Source organism: Streptopelia decaocto, assembly GCF_964273445.1.
Source record: "Streptopelia decaocto genome assembly, chromosome: 3".
Lineage (NCBI taxonomy): Eukaryota > Metazoa > Chordata > Aves > Columbiformes > Columbidae > Streptopelia > Streptopelia decaocto.
In genome coordinates this window covers 113743396-113766565 of record NC_138656.1, presented here as the reverse complement: position 1 = coordinate 113766565, position 23170 = coordinate 113743396, and the positions used below count along the sequence as shown (strand labels likewise).

At 43.2% G+C, this 23170-nt stretch overlaps 1 protein-coding gene across 3 annotated transcripts in view; it reads right to left on the bottom strand.

Moving 5' to 3' along the window:
* EVA1A (eva-1 homolog A, regulator of programmed cell death) overlaps positions 1 to 23170 on the bottom strand; it is a 68844-nt gene that overhangs the window by 10900 nt on the left and 34774 nt on the right. For all 3 annotated transcript variants that reach the window (XM_082048449.1, XM_082048450.1, XM_082048451.1), the window contains exon 2: positions 2273 to 2437. The gene's annotated coding sequence lies outside the window, so the exon portion shown is untranslated. The remainder of the gene's footprint in view (positions 1 to 2272; positions 2438 to 23170) is intronic.

Here is a 23170-nt window from a genome sequence, read left to right as displayed (position 1 = left end):
TAAACTGAGGCAACGGAATCCTGCCATTAGTTGACAGATCCTAGAGAGTCATTCAGCTCTCTCCATAGCAGACACTTAAAGCTTGATGTATTTGCTCATACACAGACATCTAAGACACCCCATGGGCAGGAGGACATCTACGCAGAGATGGCAGGTATGAGAAGGGGCATAGGGAAAACTTTCGCCCTTCTAGGGCAGCATCTAGAAGCCAGGTGAACACCCCAGGTCATCTCAAATGACACATTTATGTGGGGGTAACTGAATCCTGCTTGAGATGTCTACATAATGAGGTCTGGCTCTAAACTAGTTAATCTTAAATCCCTTTATAATTAATCGCAATGAAGGGCACCACCAGGATATAATCCCATATATATTTCTTAACCATATATCTCATCATAAAGAGGACCACTGAGTTAGGTGGCTCCAGGCTCCTGCTAGGTCTTTGAGAGTTTTCTACAACTCTGCATTGAAGTGCAGTTAATGTGGCTGGACTGCAGCTTCACGGAGCTGGTAGGACACAAACCTGGGAGCTCTGCGCCATGTTCTATCACATGTCCAGTTCTGGGTTTGTGACAACCCACCTGCCCCTCACTATCCATACATTCCCTGGATCTCACTAGAACTAAGGTTTAAATTATACTCCCAGTCAGGACTTCGCTGTGCACATGTGCTACATCAGATGGATACCGCTGCTGGGTTTTGGACAGCCCTTGTGAACCATGTTGTGCAATAATAGTGTCTTTTAGTAGAGATTTAGTAAGGCATAATTCCTCTCATGTGAGATGTAAGAATGTTTTTTTCTTCTGACTTATACAAAGAACAGATGCATTCAAACAAGTTTCTAAATGAATACTTGTCTGCATACACTATACCCCGGCAAAGAGCACCACAAAACCACAGAACTGGTTTTGTCATCTGCAGGATTGTACAAGCACAGACAGGGAGCACAGAAAATGACTGGGGTTACGCAGGAGGGAAAAAACAAACAAACACAATTTCCAAGGGCCATGTGTTGCTGCACTATGTGGTTCCCTGCTCTGCCATTCATTCCAGGATCATACTAAAAGATTTTCCTTTCCTCCTTGCTAGCTTGGAAGACTTTGTCTATACCCAGTCACTGAAGCTGTTTCCCTCTGACTTGACAACAAAGTTGAGGAAAATTATTTCAGCTAGCAGTAGATTCGCCCAACAACACAGTTCAGGCATAGAAGAGGTTACTCATGATACCAGGCTGACTTTAACAAATAGTTTTAATGAAATAAATAAAATGGGAAGGGAGTTTACAGAACTGTCCAAATATTTCCTCTTGCGATTTTTGAAACATTCTTTTAGCTCTTAATTTTAAAATGACATCTTTGTTTGAAAGTGGTGCATATTTTAAAAATGAATGAATAAACAGTGTGAGAACTAAACAAAAGGTGTCACTTGTAGAAGTGAAATGTTTAGATGAATGAAAATGAGTTCAGGATCTTTTTCTTGCTTAAAAGAATCACCAAGATCACAAAATTTATTTCAGGCTGACTCAAAATTCTTTTCCTTGATAATTTTTCAGTAAGGCCTCGAAAGTGATAAGTATGTTATTATGACTCTGGTTTGTCTGTGGATTGTGTGGATTGATTATCCAGGGTGTGGATTAACTTCACCAGAAGTGTAGACAAGGACAATACCCACAATGTCCATACCCACTTGAGAGCTGCATCTCTGGGAGTGCGGGTTGGGAATTTCAGGAACAATGTCATGCACCATCTCCCATGTGTTGGGAAACACAACACAAAACCACTGACTAAACCAGTACATGCTCACCTGTGCTCTTCCTTTATTCATATGCCATTCCTTCCTCCTACTCACCTATCCCTATAGATAGCTAAGATATTACTTTATTCATATCTCTCAACTTTACATTTTATGAAAATAGTATCATATTTCAAAGCTTAGTTGAATACTTCTCTGTCCCTGTGAGGCAGATCTGCTGTCCCTGCCCTGCTTTGTTCTTTGCCACTGTATTAGATGGGTGTGCGGAGTACTTCTGTGATAAGTTTTGACATGCATGGCTGTGACTGCTATTTTAAGAAAGCTGGTGAGAGTTTCACAGTTCACTTTAGTCCATCGATGGTCATGCCTTGAAGCCTCTCTTTCTGGCTGTGACATGAATGGGGTTTGAGAACAATACAGAAACCCAGGTAAGCTTTGTACTGTCTGTAAGGGAAGATGGATGGGAACAGTTACCACAACATAGTTAGGTTTGGACCAACGTTGCAATAGTCATAACTACCTGGGAGAGAACGTCCTATGTTGGAAGGAGAGACATCAGAAAGGAATACACCGTCCCCTATAACATTGGGATCAAACACTCTTGGCCGCAGTGGGAAATGTGGCTTCTGAAATCCTTGGTAATTGGTTGGTCTTGGCTGAGTTTCATGCAGAAGCTTCTTGGGAACTGAAAGAGAGAAGTAAGAAGAGCACAGTTTTTAGCGTGAGTTATTTCAGCTGGTCAGAACAAGAATTATCACATTATGCTACAGGCTCAGCTGATACTTAATTATACCATGTGCAGACCAAACAGACACTCATTTGGCACTATGATGAATGTTCTCCAAATGCCAGCACAGAGACATTCTACGAGACAACACTGGAAACTATAAAGTGATTAAGATATTGTTTATTTACAGTTAAGCTTGGAGACTAGACTAAGGGTCAGATTCAGACAGCTGAATTTAGACACCATCTTAGAAACTGAAATTCCTAGTAAGCCAGGCTTCAGCCTCAGCCCTGTTCCGCAGAGTACGGCAGCTCTGTTCCCACATGACAGCGGGCTGGGCAGGATGCCCCGTATCAATGGGAACTACAGCGTATGAATCGCTGCCTCTCTCCAGCCATTAAGTTGCTGGCTCAGCACTGCACGTCAGAAGTTTCTGTCTACTCTGGATTCACAGAACCAGCTTCTGGAGGATGCTGTTCACGTGAAACCATAAAGCTTGAATCATCCATCAAAGAAGCAACCCCACCTTTATGGAACCTTCTCCACCCTGTGAGGTTCAAAATACACTGCTCCCTGTTGGGCTTCAGGTTTTAACTAAGCTGAGAAAGGCCCATTCTCCATTCCCACCATCCTGAGAAGGGAGGTGAAGACTCAGCTAATCCCTACTCGTCTCCTTGTTTTGTCAGCCACAGCATTAGCAATACGCAGGTGAGACAGGGTAATATGTGACAGTTTTGTCAAGACATCTATAGTCCCTTCTTTGGACCAAAGCATGCCTTAGTAAGAAGAGTATTTCCTCCTCCTTGAAGTTGCAAGGGCAGCTCTTCAGCTGTACATCCAGGTAAAGAAATCAAAGTCAGCATAGCTACTTCTGTGTACACCCACCAAAGGTGAATCCACACAGTAAATTCACTAATTTGCCCTGTAGGGACAAAGCCACGTCATTTACAGAGCTGAACCAGTTCTCTGCCTCAGCCACAGCCAACACCTGAGGCTATTGCAGAGCAAAGTGCTTTTCCATACAAAGAGAAGAAACACAGATACAGGGCATTCCGCTCAGAAATTAGAGGAACAGAGTGATGAAAGGCAAAAATACAGAAATTACAATTTCCAGAAGAGAAAGATATATTTTCCCTGTCAGTGACTTTATAGTAATATATACAGAAAAGCAGCATTTTGTTCCTGGAGACAAACAAGACTTCACTGTGTTAAAGACAGACTGTTGAGAACTAGGCACAAGTTCATTAGACACACAGAAACCCCAAGAGAAGATTTCTGGGATGCTCAGCTTCCCTTTGTCCAAGTCTAACAGCAACTGCTTTTCTTGTCCCAAACAGGCCGCCACCTCCTAGTGCCTCAGTTTCCCCACTGCTCCACTGCCAGTCCTGCTATCACTTATCTCCACTCTTCGCAGGGATGTGAAGGAACGTAATTAAAAATGCAAAGCACTTTGAGATCCTTGGCACAAGCATGAAGGAGGACTTGGAAAGTGAGCAGTCCTGGAACAGAAAGGAAATTCCTGCCTGCCCCCTGCAGCTAACCAGCTGCCAAGCTGGAGTATGATATTTAATCACGCCCATTAAATTTGCCTGCATAACTACAAATATTAATGGTGAGGGAAGTGATCCAACCACCTTGTTTACATTGTGTTTGACTTACTGTCTTTGCTGAGGCAAAGAAAATTGTAACTATATTTACTGACTGACCTCCTATATTAGACTGCCAAGGTATCAGCACTGAAGTTATTGCATTATTAGTAGAGTCATGCTGGGTCAGGAAACAGACAGAAAAACCCCACCGCTTCTGAATATCAAAGAGCTGGCACGGCACTTTCTAGTGAAACCTGAATTGGCAACTGTCCTCTGATGAGAAGGCAGCAAAAGAAACACAACCTATGTTAGGAACTAGGCAGAAACAGAGGTGATGCCTGTGCTAAAGAAATATCAGAAAGTCTGTGGTGGAGGTGGGTAGAACAGACATTATCTTGCAAAGCACACAGTCAGGGAGAATCACAATTCTGAGTGCCTAATTCGAGGCACCTGAAGAGGTACGATATTCAGAGGGCACAGGGCTCAGCACCCTCAACAAATAAAGACCCTATTTGTTGCATCTCAGGCTGAACACTTGAAAGGCATCTAAAAGATGTGAGTCATACACACTTTTCATCCAAAGTGCATCCCAGGTAGCCTCTTGATATGTCTCCGATGAAGAAAATGAAGCAAAAGTGGCACATAAGCAATTTTTAGAAGATTTGGGCAAGTCTTTCATGTTTCAGACTGGCTCTTCTTCATAAACATCTCCTTTCACCTCCCAGTATTCATGGCCACCTTTGAGGCAGAACAAAGGCTGGGTAAACATGCATCTTTCTTTGAAAAGGTGACAACACCAGCCACTTAAACATTTGAGATGGGGGAAAGAAACACGATCTTTTCCTAAGCAAATCCAGGGAACTGATCTATGGCTTTTCTGCCTTGGCTTCTGTGCCACCACTGCTATGAACACTATGTACAGGACCAAGAGAAGAGTCAGGGTGAAGCAAAACATCACTGAATCAGTCAGCAATCAGTTAACAGCATCCCAAGGGAGAGGAGATAGAGCAGTATTCACAGGGAAGCAGTCATAGGGACTATTTATTTTCACAGGACCTCAATGAGGTTGGGTTGTGCTGTTACCCCTTTGGCATGGCTGAGGAAGAAAGGTGACAACCAAGCAGGCGTTTGGTGCCTAAAAACACAGTTGGCCATGAAGAAAGGTTCCCAAAAGCTGGCACGTGCTCAGCGTCTGTGATTAACATGCACTTTGGTACTTTCAAAAATCCCAAGTGCTGCTTGTCTTCATTTTAGCAACCAAATCCCTTCAAAACTCTGGAAGCAACTTAGTGCAACACAGGATGTCCACAGCACATGAACCTTGGACTTTTCAAGGGACCATTTTTCTCTGTGAACTGCCTAAACATCTTGAGGGCATTTTACCAGAAAGGGACTATTTTGGCAAAGAGTAAACAGTGATGGCATGCAGCAAGTCTGTTCTTCTTCTAGTTTATACAATGCTAAACCAATACATAGCTTAGATGGCTTGATTTAAAAAGACAGTAAAACTGAAAGGCTTTCTCAAGTGCAAAACACCTCACAATTTCCAGTTAGTTTCTGTGTGGCGGCCAAATCCACAAGGAAAATTAAACATCTGGTTCCTTTGAAATACCCTCCTTAAATTCTCTGGAGAGGAGTGCATCCGACATAAAGCACGGCATGAACTGAAGCAAGGCGTCAAGTAAACTTATTTATTATTAAAACCACCAGAAAAAAGTACCTGGGATTTTTGTCTTATCTCAGCATTAAGCACAGAAATCCTGGCAGGGAAGGGCTGGCACTTGGCCTGCTCCATTCAGTCAAGCAGAGAAGTTAAAGCAGCTCAGTCAGCAGAACAAGTGATATACATGGACAAGAGGGGAAGAAAAGGGGCCTTCAGTCAGAGTGTTAGCACGGCTGATAGTCAGGAGCCCTGCACGTTAAAATGCACGTGAGAAATGAGCTGGGATCACCTGGAAGAGAGGAGTTGCGCTGGGGACCTCTGGGGACCTTTGGTACCTCAAGGGGTAGCAGTCAGCATTAAGATGTGGATATTTATCCAAATGATAAAATTCTCCAGTAACTTGGGCTGGGCAGCTGAGCAGCGAGGGCAGAAGATTAACTTTCAGGATGGCAAGCCGTGTTCTGCCACCTACCCCAGGGTCCAACTTGGGCATCATCACACAGACTCCATGTGAGCCAGGACTTGATCTGGAGAGTGAAGCATCACTGTTGCTGTGATACCCCATGAAGGCACTTGCAGAAGGTTGTTCTAGGTTACAAAATGCAAGGGAGCTCTCGGATCAGCAGGTTCATTCGTCTGCCTTTACAAGCTTTCAAGTCTTTATATAATCTCTCTGTGTCTATTTTAAAAGCAATCCCGGCTACCAGCTCCCACCGCTCATCTGTCTGAATCAACATCATGCTAGCAATAATTTATACCAGCTCCCAATCCAAGACCTGTATTACCCATTTGCAGTGAATTAGTGGCATCAATCCCATAACAAAAACTCTCTGCCATCTTCTCCCCTGCAGGAACAGGGGCAAAGGATGATGAAAGCTGGAGTCGCTCTCACCAGCAGAGCAGACACATCACATCTGAGTGCAAGCAACCAGCAGGACAGTGAGAAAAGGCACATGCTGGTGCTGCTGACAGAGCCCTTGTTTGTACCTGGTGGAGGCTCTTTTTGCTGGGCTCTGCACACAAGCACTCTCTTGTGTGGCCAGAAAACCGAGGGCTGGCGAAAAGAAAAAGTTACTGTGCCTACAAGCTGCAAAATTCTGAATTACAGTGCTAAGAGATAGAAAAGGCCAGATGATACCTCGCTTCTTCATTCATCGAGATCACTTGCTATATGTTTTCTATTATTTTAATCTACCTAGTTTTAGGTGATCCATTTCTGTAGGTTTGGCTAATTGCCATAAAAGATTATTTTGCAGAGGAATATTGCTCTTTCTGAGGAATTCTGTTTCACAATATACTGCTGAGTGTTTCAGCTTAAGTGCACATATTATTCCCCTAATCAAAACATTTGACTGCTAGACACCTCTGGTTTTACAGATGGGAAACTGGCTCAGGGACAGAGTTTTGAAAGTGTTTAAATATCAAAATGATTTGTCCAGTCTCACAGGGGGAGTCTGTGCCAAAGAAAGAAAACAAACTCAGCCTTCCCATATTTCAGCCTCGCACTCAAACCATCCCTTCTCTTTGCTAATTTGATCATTTGATGTTTCCTGAGGCTTGCTCAGTCCTAAACATGCTTAAAGACTCCCAGGACCCAATTATCCCCTGACCTCCATCTTCACTGTATATACAGATCAGTCAACTGGAGGGGAGATCAATGAAAGCTCAGTCTTAAAAACATACAGACAGGGGCTTTGTCATTCTCCAGTTCTCTGCTACACAGTCGCGTGTGCATTTCCAGCCCGTAAGGTTTACTCTGAAAGCTCAGTATGATTAAAGCAGATCTGAAGGACCTTCAGCAAATCCTTCTGTGAATGCTTGAAGCAGAGTGCAATTTGAACAAAACATGACTCCCTTACCATTGAAAATTACAACCAAGCCTTTTATCTGGGCAGGTTGGGGCCAGGAACTGTTGATGCTCAACATACTTTAAAAAAAAAAAAAAAACAAAAAATCCTGCTGTGAGTAAACACCCAATATAAACTACTGCAGGTTTTTAGAGGTAGAAGCTCTGATGGATTTTAATTTGAGACTTGAAAATGCAGATCATCCAGCCAGAAATGGGATCATTAATGTTTCTGAACTATTACAAGAAAACAATTCCTTAGCACATATATAAAGTATATGGCTCCCTCAGACCGAAGAATTAAAGTGTTTCACATGTTGTAATCTATGAATTTACTAAGCAGTCAGCAGTATCTATTAAAATAATGGAATTTGGCTCCATCAGACCACAAAATATCACAGTATAATCACAGAGCAAAAAAGAAAAGTCCCATGCATAAGACTCTACACCTGGTGACAACACTAATACTGTGCAGCTATAAATGTGGGGGTGGAAGGTGTTACTTTGAGTAAGAAAAGTAAACTGAGGCACAGCCTACCCCCTTTGCTTTTTCCCAAGGTCTCAAGCATTGCCAGGGAGCTGTCTTTGCCCCCATCTAGCTCTGTGTTGGATGTGCCCCTTTCAAGTGACTAAAACACCATTTATATCATGTGACAAGAGGTTTCATAGAATCATAGAATTGTTTCGGTTGGAAGACACCCTCAGAATCATCAACTCCAACCATAACCTAACTCTGGCACTTTAGTGCCATGTCCTTGAGAACCTCATCTAAATGCCTTTTAAACACCTCCAGGGATGGTGACTCCACCACCTCCTCATGACCATGTGTGCCCTGTTAGACATCCAAAGCCTACCTTCAGTTCCTGCCCTGCCACCAGGCATCCCCTGTTCATCTGACTCAGGAGATTTTTGGTCAGATAGAGGTTTAATCATTTGATAGGAGACCATCAGATCCTACAGCTCTCAAACACCCCCATAAGTAACTCTATGGCCTGGGCATTTCCATGTAAAAAACTGAGTGCACTCAACACCAGCTCTGTGACTTGTCTACACAGCCATAGCATACCTCTGGGCATCCTGTATCATATTTAGAGTAAAAGTATAGTACAGTTTACACAAAAAGTGTCAAGTGTCCCAGAAGACAGTGGGAGACAAAAAGAGAGGTTCTCCTTCCCCTCTACTCTGCCCTGGTGAGACCACACCTGGAATATTGTGTCCAGTTCTGGGCCCCTCAGTTCCAGAAGGACAGGGAACTGCTGGAGAGAGTCCAGCACAGGGCAACAAAGATGCTGAAGGGAGTGGAGCATCTCCCTTATGAGGAAAGGCTGAGGGAGCTGGGGCTCTTTAGCTTGGAGAAGAGGAGACTGAGGGGTGACCTCATTAATGTTTATAAATATATAAAGGGTGAGTGTCACAAGGATGGAGCCAGGCTCTTCTCAGTGACAACCAATGATAGGACAAGGGGTGATGGGTTCAAACTGGAACACAAGAGGTTCCACTTAAATTTGAGAAGAAACTTCTTCTCAGTGAGGGTGACAGACACTGGAACAGGCTGCCCAGGGGGGTTGTGGAGTCTCCTGCTCTGGAGACATTCAAGACCTGCCTGGACACCTTCCTGTGTAACCTCATCTGGGTGTTCCTGCTCCGGCAGGGTGATTGGACTGGGTGATCTTTCGAGGTCCCTTCCAATCCCTGACATTCTGTGATTCTGTGAGACTTTGTGCAACAGAACGTAAGTTTGAAAGCTGGGGTTTGATCAACAGACTGCCATGCTAAATCTTCACTCTCACAAAAAAAGAAAGAATCAGAGGTTTAATGAATACAAGTGGTCAAGACCTCAACTTTCCATCTCCCTCATTCATTTTAAAAAGGGAATTTTTTTTCACCCAGCATCAACATAGTCTGTAATCCTGAAATCGAATGCAAAACCCAAGAGCAAGAGGGAGTTACTCAGCCTGCTGCAGGAGTGTTTTCCGTGCAGAGTGGTTCCTAACCACCCATAACAAGGAAGTGACTCATGCCAATTACAGTATGTCCACTTCCAAGCACCACATGGAAATCAAGTGAGACTGTCTGGGAAAATAGCCCTGTCATAACCAAAGCCACCTACACCTCCCCGAGCTCACAGCCCGGGCACTCCTCCCCTGCTCTTCCCTTCAGACACTGCCTGAAGCAGAAATCCATGTGTTCTGCTGGTGATCTTCAGGCTGGTGGGAAGCGGTACAAGCTGGGATGACAGACACAACTCACACAAACTTTCAGAGCACTCTGGCAACACTGCTCCTGAGGCAGCCCAGATGCTTCACTCTTTATTGCATCTTCTAACAGCAGCTAATGACAGCAAGGTTGTGCAATAAGAACATAAATATAACACAGACAACCTTTTATCTTGCTTGGCCTCCACAGAAAAGGAGATGTTCATCCTTTTCTCACGCAGATGCAGAGAAGTGACTTCAGAAATGTAAATCATTTCCAGTCCAGAAACAAAGCCCATGCAACACAAATCAGCCCAGTCTCAGTGTTCCTCCTAGTGAAATACCCCACAGGTATATGGTCCTGTGATGTGAGAGGCTTTAGGAGATGAAGGAGATTTAGGAGATGGTGCACCTCCAACTGAGACTCCACAGGGCAGAGATGGACACAAGCAGCGCTCCCTCCCAGCCTCTCCCCTTCTTGCACAGGGCTGCAGAACACCTTCCCCTGCTGTCTCCTATTGCTGCCTGTCCAGAAAAGCAACAACCTTGTTAAAAGATCCAGTTCACCTAATCTGGTCACTCAAGCCATGCATGCCCTGTAGGTAGCTAATAATGAAGAAGTCCTCCTTAAATAAGTTATGTTCCTCAGCTCCCTGTATCATCAACAGTGAAAGGTGGGTACCTTTGAAAGCCTCCAGGCGAGATTCTGTCTACTTAAATTTAGGAGGCTAATTAGGGATAGTTAATGAATCATACTGTTACCTTTGGATTTATTCTCCTGAGTGTATCTGAGTTAAAATCTTACAAACTGCTTCACGTCTTTTGCTCAGATATTTTTCTTCTATCTTGAACTTTTCAAATCAGGATTTGAAGCTTCAAACACCTTAATTTCTTTCTTAATGCATGTGCTTGATTTATCCACAGGCAGTTCTCCTCCTACTTTCATAGTCATGAAAGTTAGTTGTTGTTCTTTCATCATCTTAAATGTAATAACAGAATATGAAGCATCTTTTGCCAGCAACTCATAAATCTCCTGCTTGATGTGGCTTTTTGTCTCCAAAGGGCACAGTGGAAAACATCACATGCAGCAGTCTGCTCCCTACATGTCCTATTTGGAAAGAAAAATGGATCAAAAGGAAGAAAGCCTTGTAAGAGATACCTGCAGATACGAAGAGTTACTTTCATCTGGTAGATTTCTGCCTGCTCCCAAAGTCGGTGGAGTTCTGCATTTTCACAAGATAATGCATCTTTAGGAGGATGAGACTCAAGCTGAGGCTTGTTTAAACCCCAGCATGCTCAGCTACACCCCTCGTGGGATCTTCTGCCAGCCAGAGCTGTAGGACCTCTCTGCATCAAATCTTCAACAGGCACAGAGACTGTGACAGTAACTTTATACACCTGAGCAGCAGTAGAGTATCTTATGGAATTAAGCTGAGTCTAGATCAAACCAGTAATGTCACCTTCAGGTGCTACTGCTAGAAGCATGGGTAACTACTACCAGCAAGTTGACTGCAGGAACAGAAATCTGACTCGGCACTCACATATGGAGTGAGTTCAACCCTGCTGAATTAAGTAGCTTTCCCTTTATTTACATGCTGAGCGTGGTCAGAATCTGACCTTTTAATTATATAGCTTCCATTCCAGAAATGGCGGCAGGGAGGGGAGAAGAAAAAACCCTGCTAACTACTGGAGTGCCAAGCAAGGACTGACAGAACCTGGGAGAAGCTCCCAGTCTCCCAGACTAGGAAGGCAGGAGCGTCCGAGAGTCAATTTTAGGTTTCCTCTTTCTTTTTTTTTTCTTTTTTTTCTTTTTTTTTTTTCAGGTTTGGTTTGTTGGGGTTTTTTAGGTTTTCCTCCTCTGCAGCACACAAGGATGTCTGAATCTGGGGCTTGGGCCCTTTATCAGCAAAGAGGAAGACACGATACAAAGGATGGCACAAAAAGGAGAATAAGATTAATATGGAAGTCAGACTCATTCTTCTGGTCTTCTCTATTCCCCCGATTTGGACTGTATCTATCACATACTTGCACTGGTACTTTGCAAACCAGCCCACTCATGTATGGATTTCTTGGGCATTACAGAGAATACCAGTTTGTTGGTCTCCTTGGAGGACACTTTTATTACAGACTGTATTTTTATGCAGTGCTCTAAGTATTTCCACTCCACCTTGAATCAAAGCAGAATCATGCTAAATTTCAGATTTTGACACAATTCCCATTTTGTCTCTTCATGTTCAGTCATTTCAATCAAGCATTTGACACTGCAAGACTTTACTATTTTAAATTACTTTTACAGTACAGAACTGTTGTCGCTGGCTTATTTAGCCTACAGAGCTTGACAGAAAGTCTTTTGTGCAGCTTATCTGTTTTTCAGGAAAATATATGACACAATATGTGGCTCCCAGGAGGATGCTGACGGAGCAGTAGGCATTGTGTGTTCAAGTGTGGCTGAACCAGAGCCAGGGTGTTGCTCATGTGAAGAATCATTCGCCAGCAAGGGAGGAGAGTCTCTGAGCTCAGGATGCCAACACATAGCCAAGTGTTTGCAGCTCTGCAAGTTACCAGGCATCATCTGAGTCACAGCAACTGATTCTATAAAACTTGAGGCAAAAGACACTCCCTTAAATCTCAGTGAAAGCTACAAAGCACTGTCAGTGAAAGAGGCCCTCGGAGGTGTTCACTATTTTGTGTCTGAAGGCAAGTGGCTGGGTGAGTATTACGTTTCACATGAGACACTTATATTATAGCCAAGGCAAGGAAATCCAAGGTAAAATAAGGAGAAGGGGATGGAGTAAAGGGATAAACATTGAAACAGTTTGGAGCTTATAGGAAGTAATGCCAACTTCCATAGGGACAGGAGAGGGATGGCAGGGAAACAGGAGCCCAGGCAGGAATAAAAGGTACTAGGGATAGTAAGAACATCCACAGCTGCGCTGCACTGCACTGCCCAAATATTTGAATAAATCACAGAATCATAGAATAGTTTGGGTTGAAGGGACCTTCAAAGCTCATCCAGTGCCACCCCTGCCATGAGCAGGGACATCTTCACCCAGATCAGGTTGCTCAGAGCCCCGTCCAGCCTGGCCTGGGATGTCTCCAGGGAGGGGGCATCCACCACCTCTCTGGGCAACCTGGGCCAGTGTCTCACCACCCTAAACATAAATAAAGAGTAAGAAGCTTCATGTTTTAACATCTGAGCCAACAGCTAACCTGACATGATCCAGTCACTGTACTCCAAGAGTTAGGAATATAATTTCTCCTCTATTGACCAAGATGGACATTTAGGGGATCTTTCCTGTACCCATCTCTGAAGCAACATCACCCATCCTCTACTCCACAGACCACCGGTGACCTGTAAGGCATCAGAGAAGTGATCCAGAAAGAAACTAATTCAAAGAAAGACCAACAGCATAACCCTGGATGTTCCCATGTGTTTTGTCTCAGTGTCTGCTGGCAGGCACAGCCAGGAGAGGCTTTCCATCTGCTCCCCTTGTCTAATTAAAAGTGTTTGTAATTACAGCAGTAAAACTATGCTCTGTAAAAAATATTTTCTTTTTTTCTAAGTGCTACTTATCCAACGGTGTATACTAGTTCTTTATCAGTTCATCAGCTTTTCCTCTTGGTAACCAAACTGCAAAGAACTAGACAGGCGCCTGGATTTTTTTTCCCAAAATACAGCGGTGCCTCGATAACAGAGGTTGAGGAATATTATCAGAAGCTTGACTTAGTGTGGCAATTCCCAGGATCCCATGAGATTCTCAAGCAGGAATCCCTGCACAAGGAAAGGTTATGAATAGCATTGGAATAAAGACTAAGAATGAGCAAAACTGTATAAGGTAGCTACAGTGCTAAATGCCATTCATTTGTATACAGATGAATGCAGATAAATATTTACAGAACAAAAATACAATTTAGTTCAAGATCCAGAACTTGATTCAGGGATCATTGGTTCCTGTTGTTCAGGACTTGGCTTATACAAGAAGCCAGGCTACACTGACTTCAAATCCAAGGTTCTATGAACAAAGTGGCAAAACTGATTTCAGTATAAATCCATCTGTTCACATGGTCATAACCTGTGAGGCATCCTCCTTTGGGGCCGAGGCTTCCTGAGCACAGTGGAAACTTTGAGGAAAAAACCCTATAGATGTTTTTGAATTATGAGAGTATTAAACCTCCCCTGCTTTTTCAAAGTATATTTAACTGTCAGAACCTCTCTAACACACAGCATCAGCCTTAAATTATTTGGCTTGTAGACTGTGAAAAGTTCTACGCATGGTTTATGTGTTGGTTTTTTTTTTTTTTCTGGTAGAAAAACATGTAGCATGCATCGTCTTGCTTCCACACATATCCTGAGGGAGCAGTAAGGACTGCGAGCTCGAGTGTTACTACAATTGCTACTGCGAGCAACTGCCAGTTTTGTGGAACAGCAAATGATAGTCACTTTCCTGACGCCACATGAAAGCAGATGCACACCATGGAAAACAATGCCAGGGTTTTGTTTAACCCAGCGAGGATTTTCCTGAGCACCTACTCTACTGCTCTTATGCAACTTGTCCTGCAGCTACTTCCACCAGCACGGTCTGGGAACACGGGAAAAAACTGTGGGAATACACAGTGCTGGATGCTTGCGTCAGCTTTCCAGTGCTTAATAATGATTTTTTTTGAGAGAGAACATGAGGTTTTTAAAGCTAAACATTTGTTTCTATCAGGCTTCATGAGATGTGCAGCAAGTACACACACACTAGTCTTCTCTTTTCCACACCTTACACATATAATTAAGATTCATTTATATCAATATCCTTATCTCAAATGATACCTAGATTCCCACCACGTAATTGAAGGCACTTCACTGGGATGAGAGGTGACCAATTCATCCCTCCATCGATTATACAGATAGGCTGACTAATCTCTCAGTTAACCACTTCAGTTGAATACCTGCATTAGTGCAAGTAAGGCTTTACAAGACTTAGCTGCAACCATGCAAATTATATTTGTATATGTATATAGATATATATATCTCACTGTAGGACACTACTGAGCAAAAGGCTTATCTCATTTATTGTAATTTTAACTGGGCTAAATGATCCTGAATCAAATCCTCCCCACCAATTAGCGCAGAAATTATTCCAGGACTACCTGGGACTTCCGTGAGACCTCTCTAACAGACTCGCAGGTCTCTGACACATCCCAGCTATTCATAATACTTGTTTCACTGGAAAACCTTCACCATGTTGCCACCCCAGCCAAGCCCCAGGACGGTCATTCTGAGAAGGTCATCAACATTCTCTTTCTAGTGGCCATTGCCAAGCATGGTCCAGTTTCAGCCTGTTTGGGTAGCAAGGCCCATCAACTGCCGTCTCCTACATCACCTTTCAAAATGGCTTAATTCCATCAGTAAAAAAGTGTAAATGGAGACGCACCTAATCTGCCGTGGGTTTACAAGTGTTTCTTATTACATATTCCCTAGGAAATGCAGATTTCTAACTTACAGACAAGGAACTTGCTTCATGCTGTAGCACTTCTATTTTTAAGCTTTCTGAGACTGTTAAGAAAAAAAAAAGGAGGCTTTAACACATACCTTTGCTGCTAGTAACTTGAACCCAGTGCAGACCCTTTATCTGGCATGAACTCAATTTAAGTTGCCACTTCTTTCAAGTGGAATATAATGCTCTGTATCATAGAGAGTATTTGTTCCGTCTTACTAGATATTTTGAGCTCACCAATTCCGATATCTTATCATCAGATGAAAGGATTAATACAACACAAAGAGGCTGTGAACGTCTTTTGAACACCCAAACCTTTAACAAACAAATTCCCAGGAGATGGTACAGAGAGGGATGGTTTATGAGACCCTATGAACAGCAAAGAAACTCATAAATACAGTCCATCAATGTATTTCTGTCCCATGCTGGGATGATCCCTGTTTATGCCAATGGAAAGACTGTCTATCTCTGGAAAGACACAAGCTGCAGAATTTGCTTGGCTCACAAATAAAAGTGATCAGTCCTCCAAAGGAAAATTAATCCTTATCAACATAACTGCACAGGATAAAATCTACCTCACAACCTTCTTGGGTTATAGTGACAAGATGTAATTAATTGCAGTTCCAATAGCCTTGCATGTTACTTAAAATCTGAAGTACCTTAACTCTAACCTTAATTACCTTAACTCTAATGACTTCATGGGATCATAACAGTTAGAGGAGAAAAATAGTTGTTAACTTGTTGACTGCCAGATGCAGACTGCCGATAGGAGATATATCAGATATTAGAGTATTAAAACTGACCTCAGCCTGGCAGGAGAGGGCTGCAATTCATGCCCATGACTCCCAGGCACAGGGGGAGAACATATAAATAATTGAACAAAGATCAAAGCCTTAGCTGTTTCAGTGGAATAAGGCAGGAGCTTAATCTCTCATTTACTCTCAGGTGAGAGTCCTTATCTTTCTCCCATTTCAGCAGGAACTTCATCAAGTCTAATATAGAAATCTGTAACATTCCCACCTTGTTTACAGCTCTACCATCCCATTAAAATTATTGTTACAGTGCAGGGTGAGAACAGGCTCACTATTCTGCTTAGTCAGAGCTTTCCATCTTTGAGTTGCTTCAGACTTTTCTCTGTGAAAACTAAAAAACCTATCTGAAAATCTGTATTAAAAAAAAAAATCTTGCGTGAAAGCAATTTTCTTCACCCTTGAGCAAATAATTCACTTCCAGTTATGTCCCAGGTAATGGAAAGTCTAAGACAAATAGAGTTCAAAGTAAGGTACATTGTGAAAGAGGCACACTCTAATTAAAAAGGCAGTAGGTATAAGAAATGCCAACTTTGTGCTTGTACACCAGCTGGTGCAAAGAGCTGCCTGCACAAATTCCCAAGAGCAATGCAGGTTTTGGAGGCATCTAAGTACAGATTTGCAGCCAAGTTTCACAGAGCTGGAAATCAAAACCTATCATCAGTCTAGTCTCTATATAATTGGCTGATAAAAGGAATGAAATAGATACAGCATTATTTAAACTCAGGCATTTAATGAAATGTAAGAGTGCTAACTCTGAAATATCACCCATAAACTGCTTCCCAGCCTTTTTCAAGGGGAATCACAGCAATTGGCAAAGCAGGGTCTTGCACCCGTCCTCAGCAGCTTGTCACAGGACTGAAAGGACAGTGCTGGGGCAAATGATCAGACTGGGTTCTCCTGGCCTTGGAGTCTGAGACCCGGCCTGCCTGTTTCCCTGCAGGTCAAGTAGGCAATGAAGTGGTCAGTGCCGCTTGCTGTGCGCGAACACGATGTCTACTCCCAGATTTTGTCTTTCTGCTGATCATCTTCAAAAGCAGAAAGGATTCTTCTTCCCCAGTGGGGGCCTGATGTCATCTGAGGAGGTTTTGTTTTGTTCACCTTTTTCTGAAAGGTTGGAGACTAAATATACAATATCCACAGCTATCTGCAAGCAACAAGCACCTGGCCATAGAGGAAGAGGGAGGCTGTGATTTGGAAAGGCACCCAAGCGTAGGAGGGATGGCTCTAGATTCATCAGCAGAACCTGACCTGCACGCAAAGGGTTCCTGAAGGGATGAGGAAACCCAGGCAGGGACATGCGTGTGGTCCTTCCAGTGCTCTGTTTAGACCTGTGAAGATTTTGTGATAGATAAAATAAAGATCATCTGATCTTTGGAAACATTACGAAGACACAAAGAGCATTAGCCTCCACTCTTACACATCCTGGAAGAAGTAAACTGTGGTTGCTGTGATGCAAGGAAATTAAACACACTGTTCACCTGGTGCAGTCTGACAAGCTTCATGCCATTAAACTCTCCTAGCATTCAAAACAGTGTGGCTCCATCCAAAATGCCTGCTGGGTATAGCACGTCACCCATGTTAACTTCTAAGCGACGTTAGGAACAAGCAACACCAAATATCTTTTGTTTCTTCAAATTAGGAGGATTGTCCATTGAGTTCTAGTGTCAGCAGCTCCTGGGCTTTGGTACTATTTTGTTCATCAGTACAGACATACTCGGTTAAGTCCAAAGGTCAAATGCAGAAGACCAAGCAGCTGTCCTATCTTGGGAGGTCAGCACTGCTCCTCAGGGCTCAAAGCATCTGGGACATGAAATCACAGGTCTGCAGCAGCACAATAGACATGGGACCCGATGACCTGGAGATGAGTCAGGCCAAGAAAAGAGCTGGATCTGCTGCCTGTCTGCAGTAAAGGAGGCTCTGATAGCCCTGTGGGACAGTACCCAGACACAGGGCCACGACACATATTCAACTCAGGGATGTTATCAGCTGTAGGTCATATGCATGGACAGACTTTTAGAATACACTGAATGCTGAAATGCACCATGGGGAAAGAAGAGGGCTGAAAAAATTCGCCTGGCCTCCCCTGAACTGCCTTTGCATGCATGTTCCAGCCATGCCTGTAACACAAAAAAAATGATTTATAGAGAAGTACCTGCCTCCGATGGACCATCTGTGCTGCACCATCTGCCCTCGTGGAGCAGCACACATCCCCTCGGCTTGTCAGAGCTGCACAGAGAACAGCGCTTAACCTCACTGAGAATGAAAAGAGACTAAATTCAGCCAGCCCAGGCTAAAGTGTCTTATCAAACTACTTTATTAGCACAGTGTAGGGCCCAGAAACAGGAAGGAAACATATTACCATATCTTTCCCTAATGCTCCTCCTTTCCCTTTAAACACAAAGAACAAAAAGGTTGTTTTAGGGAGTCCAGCAGGCTCACGTGATTGTAAAAGGATATTATACTGGGCACCTCATCCATCAAAGAGACCAGCAGGGTTGAAGGGAGAGATGGTGGGATAAAATAGTCTCATAGGCCGAATTCAAGACATAATTGTTGCTCCTTTTTATGTCAAAGGGAAGTCTTTGACTTTTAATCTTTCCATATTTCAATTAAATGATGCAAATGACAGAGAAATAAAATAGATGATAGATGTACAGCTAACCTCCCCCATGTTCCTGGGTTCCTAAGATTCCTCTATTAAATACCATTACAACCGCTCCCTAAAATTACAGTGGAACTTATTCTTAAACCATGCTTCTATCAACCATTTGATTTAATGAGCTACCCAAAAAGTGCTTCCCATCACTGCTTTTCTCCAGTCACGGCTGTGCTAGAACCAGCTGCAGAGATACAAGATAACTTCCTATGTGGAAAATCTCATCCCACATCCATTCCTATCTAGGCTAGGCTTTAGAGCCACACTTGTACACAGTTGCTTATGATTGCATTTTTAAGAAAAGGTAGTGTTATAATCTGATATTAAAACTCCTTTTCCCATGCAATTTGGCTGACTAAAAACAAAAGTCCAGTTTCTGATGGCGCTCCCTCAGACCCATATCTCCAACTGTTTAAAGAACATCTTTTGCAGACATGTTTTGCATTGATTTTCTTCTTCTTCTATTGGTATTTATCTGGGTTTTTCCAGCAAGGAAGACCCTGATTGCACTATCAGGAGAACCAACTGAAGAAACAGTCCTAGAGAAATAAGTCCACATCTGAGCTGAGTGTGTGGAGACAGAGATACAGCCTAGACAAGACTACCATCCACAGAAAGGATGAACTGGATATCCCCCCTTCCAGCAAGGAGACCAACAGCCAGAGATTTACAAGCACTACATCTTTCCTGAGATAGAAACCTCCTACCCAACCTAAATAACAGGTATTTCCCTTCCCAGCTTACCACAGCTGTCCTCCCAGGTCCGGCTCAAACTCTGGAGAGCACAAACTCCACCTAGAAATAATTATTAATGGAAGTCTTGCCCCAAGACACCTTGATGTAGAACTCAATGGGAGGTCTTACACTGACTTCTACTAGCGCTGGCACATGCACACAGATAGCACAAGCCACCATGAAAGACAGACTGTCAGGAGAGGGATTAAAAGCTGGCTCTGCAACTAGTCCTGAGCCCAGCCTTCTTCTGACTCCTTTGTTTTGTGCTCCAGCTTAAACACTAATTGCAGCCAAGAGCTGCAAAAACACTGCTGATAAATGTGGGGTTTAATCAAACAAAGCACTCATAATTATTTGATTAACAATCTTTTTTTTTTTGTACAAATATAGAGAAAATTTGAAACAGTTGTGCCTTTCTGCATTCATAGTGTGGAAATAACCGCTGTGGAATTTGAACGGAGTTAGCTGAGGTTTCTGACTGCCAGGACAGCATGAGCCAGACCATGTCCTGGCCTCTTGGGAGGAATGTTTGGACACAGGAATTGTTTTTTGCCCTGGGTGGACACAACCAGTCAACTGGCTATAACAGACATCAATAGATAGTTTGGGATTCAAGCACTTCACGGATGTCAGTCAAAGAGGGACAAGGGAGAAGACGATGCCTGAGTGATGAATTATGTGAAATGAATGTGCTAGCCTTGTTCCAGTAGGAAAAGTCTTAATTACGAACACTAATGGGAAGACTTGTTGGCTGTCACAGTTTACCTGCCAAAGACATAATGAATGATATCTCTAACCTGGGACAGCTTGACACTCATACCCAGAGGCGGTCCTTCCAAAACAAGCTCGTGACAGGCAGGTGATGTGTGCAGGAATCTTACACGGCTGAGCCTGCATCATTTCTGCAGATAACCAGAGCACATCCACCCCAGGCTACAGGGCTGCCAGCTGCACTACCCAGTCCCCCCTTGTAGGCCAAATCTGAAGGCAATAAACCATTTTGAGGCCAGTCCTGTGTGTCTGCCTGCAACAGAATTGAAGCGTATAGCAGAGGATATAACCCAGTGACTATACAAAAGTAAATTTGATTTGCATATTAGATTCAAATATTCCCCTGTCATTATCATCAAGTCTGATTGAATGAAAGCAATCCTCGGCCAAGGAGAAAATATTTCCTTATAAAGTCTTCAAACAGCCTTGGTCCACAGCTGACAATTACCATCTGTTTCTCCTCAAAAATCAACCCAACTGAAATGTTTCCCAAGCAGCACAGTACACTAAGTACATGGGTATGTTCAGCCCAGCCACCAGGCCTTGGGGATGCACTGGGCTCACACCACAAGCACCACCAGCTCTCTGAGCAAACACAACACAAGGGTAGACGGGGTTAGAGCTGGCACCCAACCCGTCTGGGTACTCCAAACTGTGTGGCTGGATATCTGGTCAAAGCCCCAGGAACACTGCAGGAGCTTTGCCATGAGTTTAGAAGAAGGTTTGAACACCTACAGATTAATAGCGTGAGTTGCTAATTGCTGCAGCAGTACAGGCTTCACCTGGGTGATGTGCTGTCCCCCCAGGATTGAACTCCAGAGCTTCCTACAGAGCTGAACTCTGTTGTTCTCCCAGCACTGAGCTCCCTGGTCTGCTGGCACCGCTGCTCTGAGTCCACAAGCTACACTTCTTCCAAACTAAGGAGGCGCAGGGCATTGGTACAAGCACTAGCAAATGATCATTTGTACTCTTCAAATGTTCACATAGTCCCCGATAGAAACTTGGCCCATGCCAGCTAGCGGTCTCCCCAGTCATGGCTGGCCATAACCTGGATCATTGCCCTCAGGCAGTTGGGATATGTGTGACTGCCTTGTTTTGAAGGAAAACCATCTGGCTAGACACAAGTCCTGCTGTATCATTCACCCCCAAGACCAGAGAGGCTTTGGCACGTTTTATTTCCCAGCACAGGTGCAGTCTCTCTGCTCAGACCAGTGCCCTTTCATCACCGTTCACTAACACCTAACTCAAGAAGTTTTGGTAAGGAGTAAGGCTCCCAATGCACATGGCCATACCTTCCCATTTGCACAAGAGTGAGCAAGCCAGAGTCTAAGCGGACTTAAATCATTCTGAAAAATCTGGCTGCGAGTCCTGTGCTGGAGAGTGAAGCCAGCTGGAAAGTAAGGTTTTCCAATCCACGCTCTGTGTACACAGCCAAAGATCACATGTGGGTAGCGTCACCAAAAACCAAACACCTTCTCCTGCCCTGCCTCAAGTTCTGTGTGAAAACAAACGACCTCCTTCACAGTTGGAAAACTCATATTTCAATGTAGATTTTGTGCTTCAGGAAAAAATATCCCAAAGTGAAAGAGCAGTGTTAGCTTCTGGCACTGCTGAAGCAAAGCCCAAGGAGAGATCTGCTGGCAAAGAGTCAGAGGAGAAGCACAGCAAATCCTGGCCCTGTGAACAACACATTATGTGGTTTCAGGAAAGTAACCAGATCGACCTGAGGTAACTGCAAAACAAAGTTTAATGTCACAAAGTAATAGGGCTGAAAATGACTTTGCAGGTCATCTACCCTCTGGTCCTGTAACAGGATCCAATCTAGCTTGTCTTTAAAGACCCCAGATGATGTAGACTGTATTATTGCCATTCAGAGTCTTCCAGCACTTACCTCTTTTCACTACTCTTTTTTTTTTTTTATTTTCTTTGCTACAATTTATGTTCTTATCCTCTCCAGCAAGGTGGTTAAGAGTAGGCAGTCCTTCCCATCCCTGCCACAGCCTTTTATGCTCTGAAAACTACTAACCTACTCTCCTCCCAGACTTTCCTTTTTAGGTTAAATGACTTCAAAGTAGGATTCATATTACAATTGTACCCAAAGGCAAAAACAAGTCTGAGGTCCGCCCTGGAAGCACACAATTGTAATTTAAGAATTTCCCTGCTCCAAAATGCTTATAATAGACACAGAAAGGGAAAATGAAAGTAAAACAGTCAAAGAAAGATATTATTCCTATTTTAAAGGTAAGAACTTGGTACCACTAGACACGTTTAGTCTTTTCAATAATTCCCATAGCTGCAAAGGAGTTTACAGAGAGCTTAGTACCTAACAAAATTATCGCATTCGAAAATGTGGTCATTTCTGCTTCTACTGGGCTGCTAAATAAACTGTTTGGAAAAACAACCTGAAGGTTTATGAATGTTTGTGACAGAGCTCAAAAACACAAACCAGATCTTCCAAATCCCCCTCCAAAGCCCTAATCTCAAAACCATTCTTCCTTGTAGGGGAAGTGATGATGATTAATGATCTTCTTCAAAACTCTACAAAGATCATATTTTTTCTACAGGAGTTTAAGAGAAAATGATCATTACTTGCTTGAAACACTTAGATGCCTCCTGCCTTGCAGGGCAAAACATAACAATGAATGAAATAACAAAGGATTCTGCATATAAAATTTACTGTATATGCAAATTTCCCTCTGACAGAACCATTATTAATTGCCTGAGTGGTCAAATTTGGAATTTTCTAAAAATGTCTTCTGAGCTTCTGTGTGCATTCCTGATCACCCACAGGCTCCACTGAACAATCACTCACCATTTTAACTCATTCCTTTTGACATTAGCACACACACAAATTCCCTGCTTGTCGCAATTTTATGCTTTAGTAACACTTTGCATGTCCTGTGCTGCCATAATTTCAAATTTAAAATAACTCACACAGCAG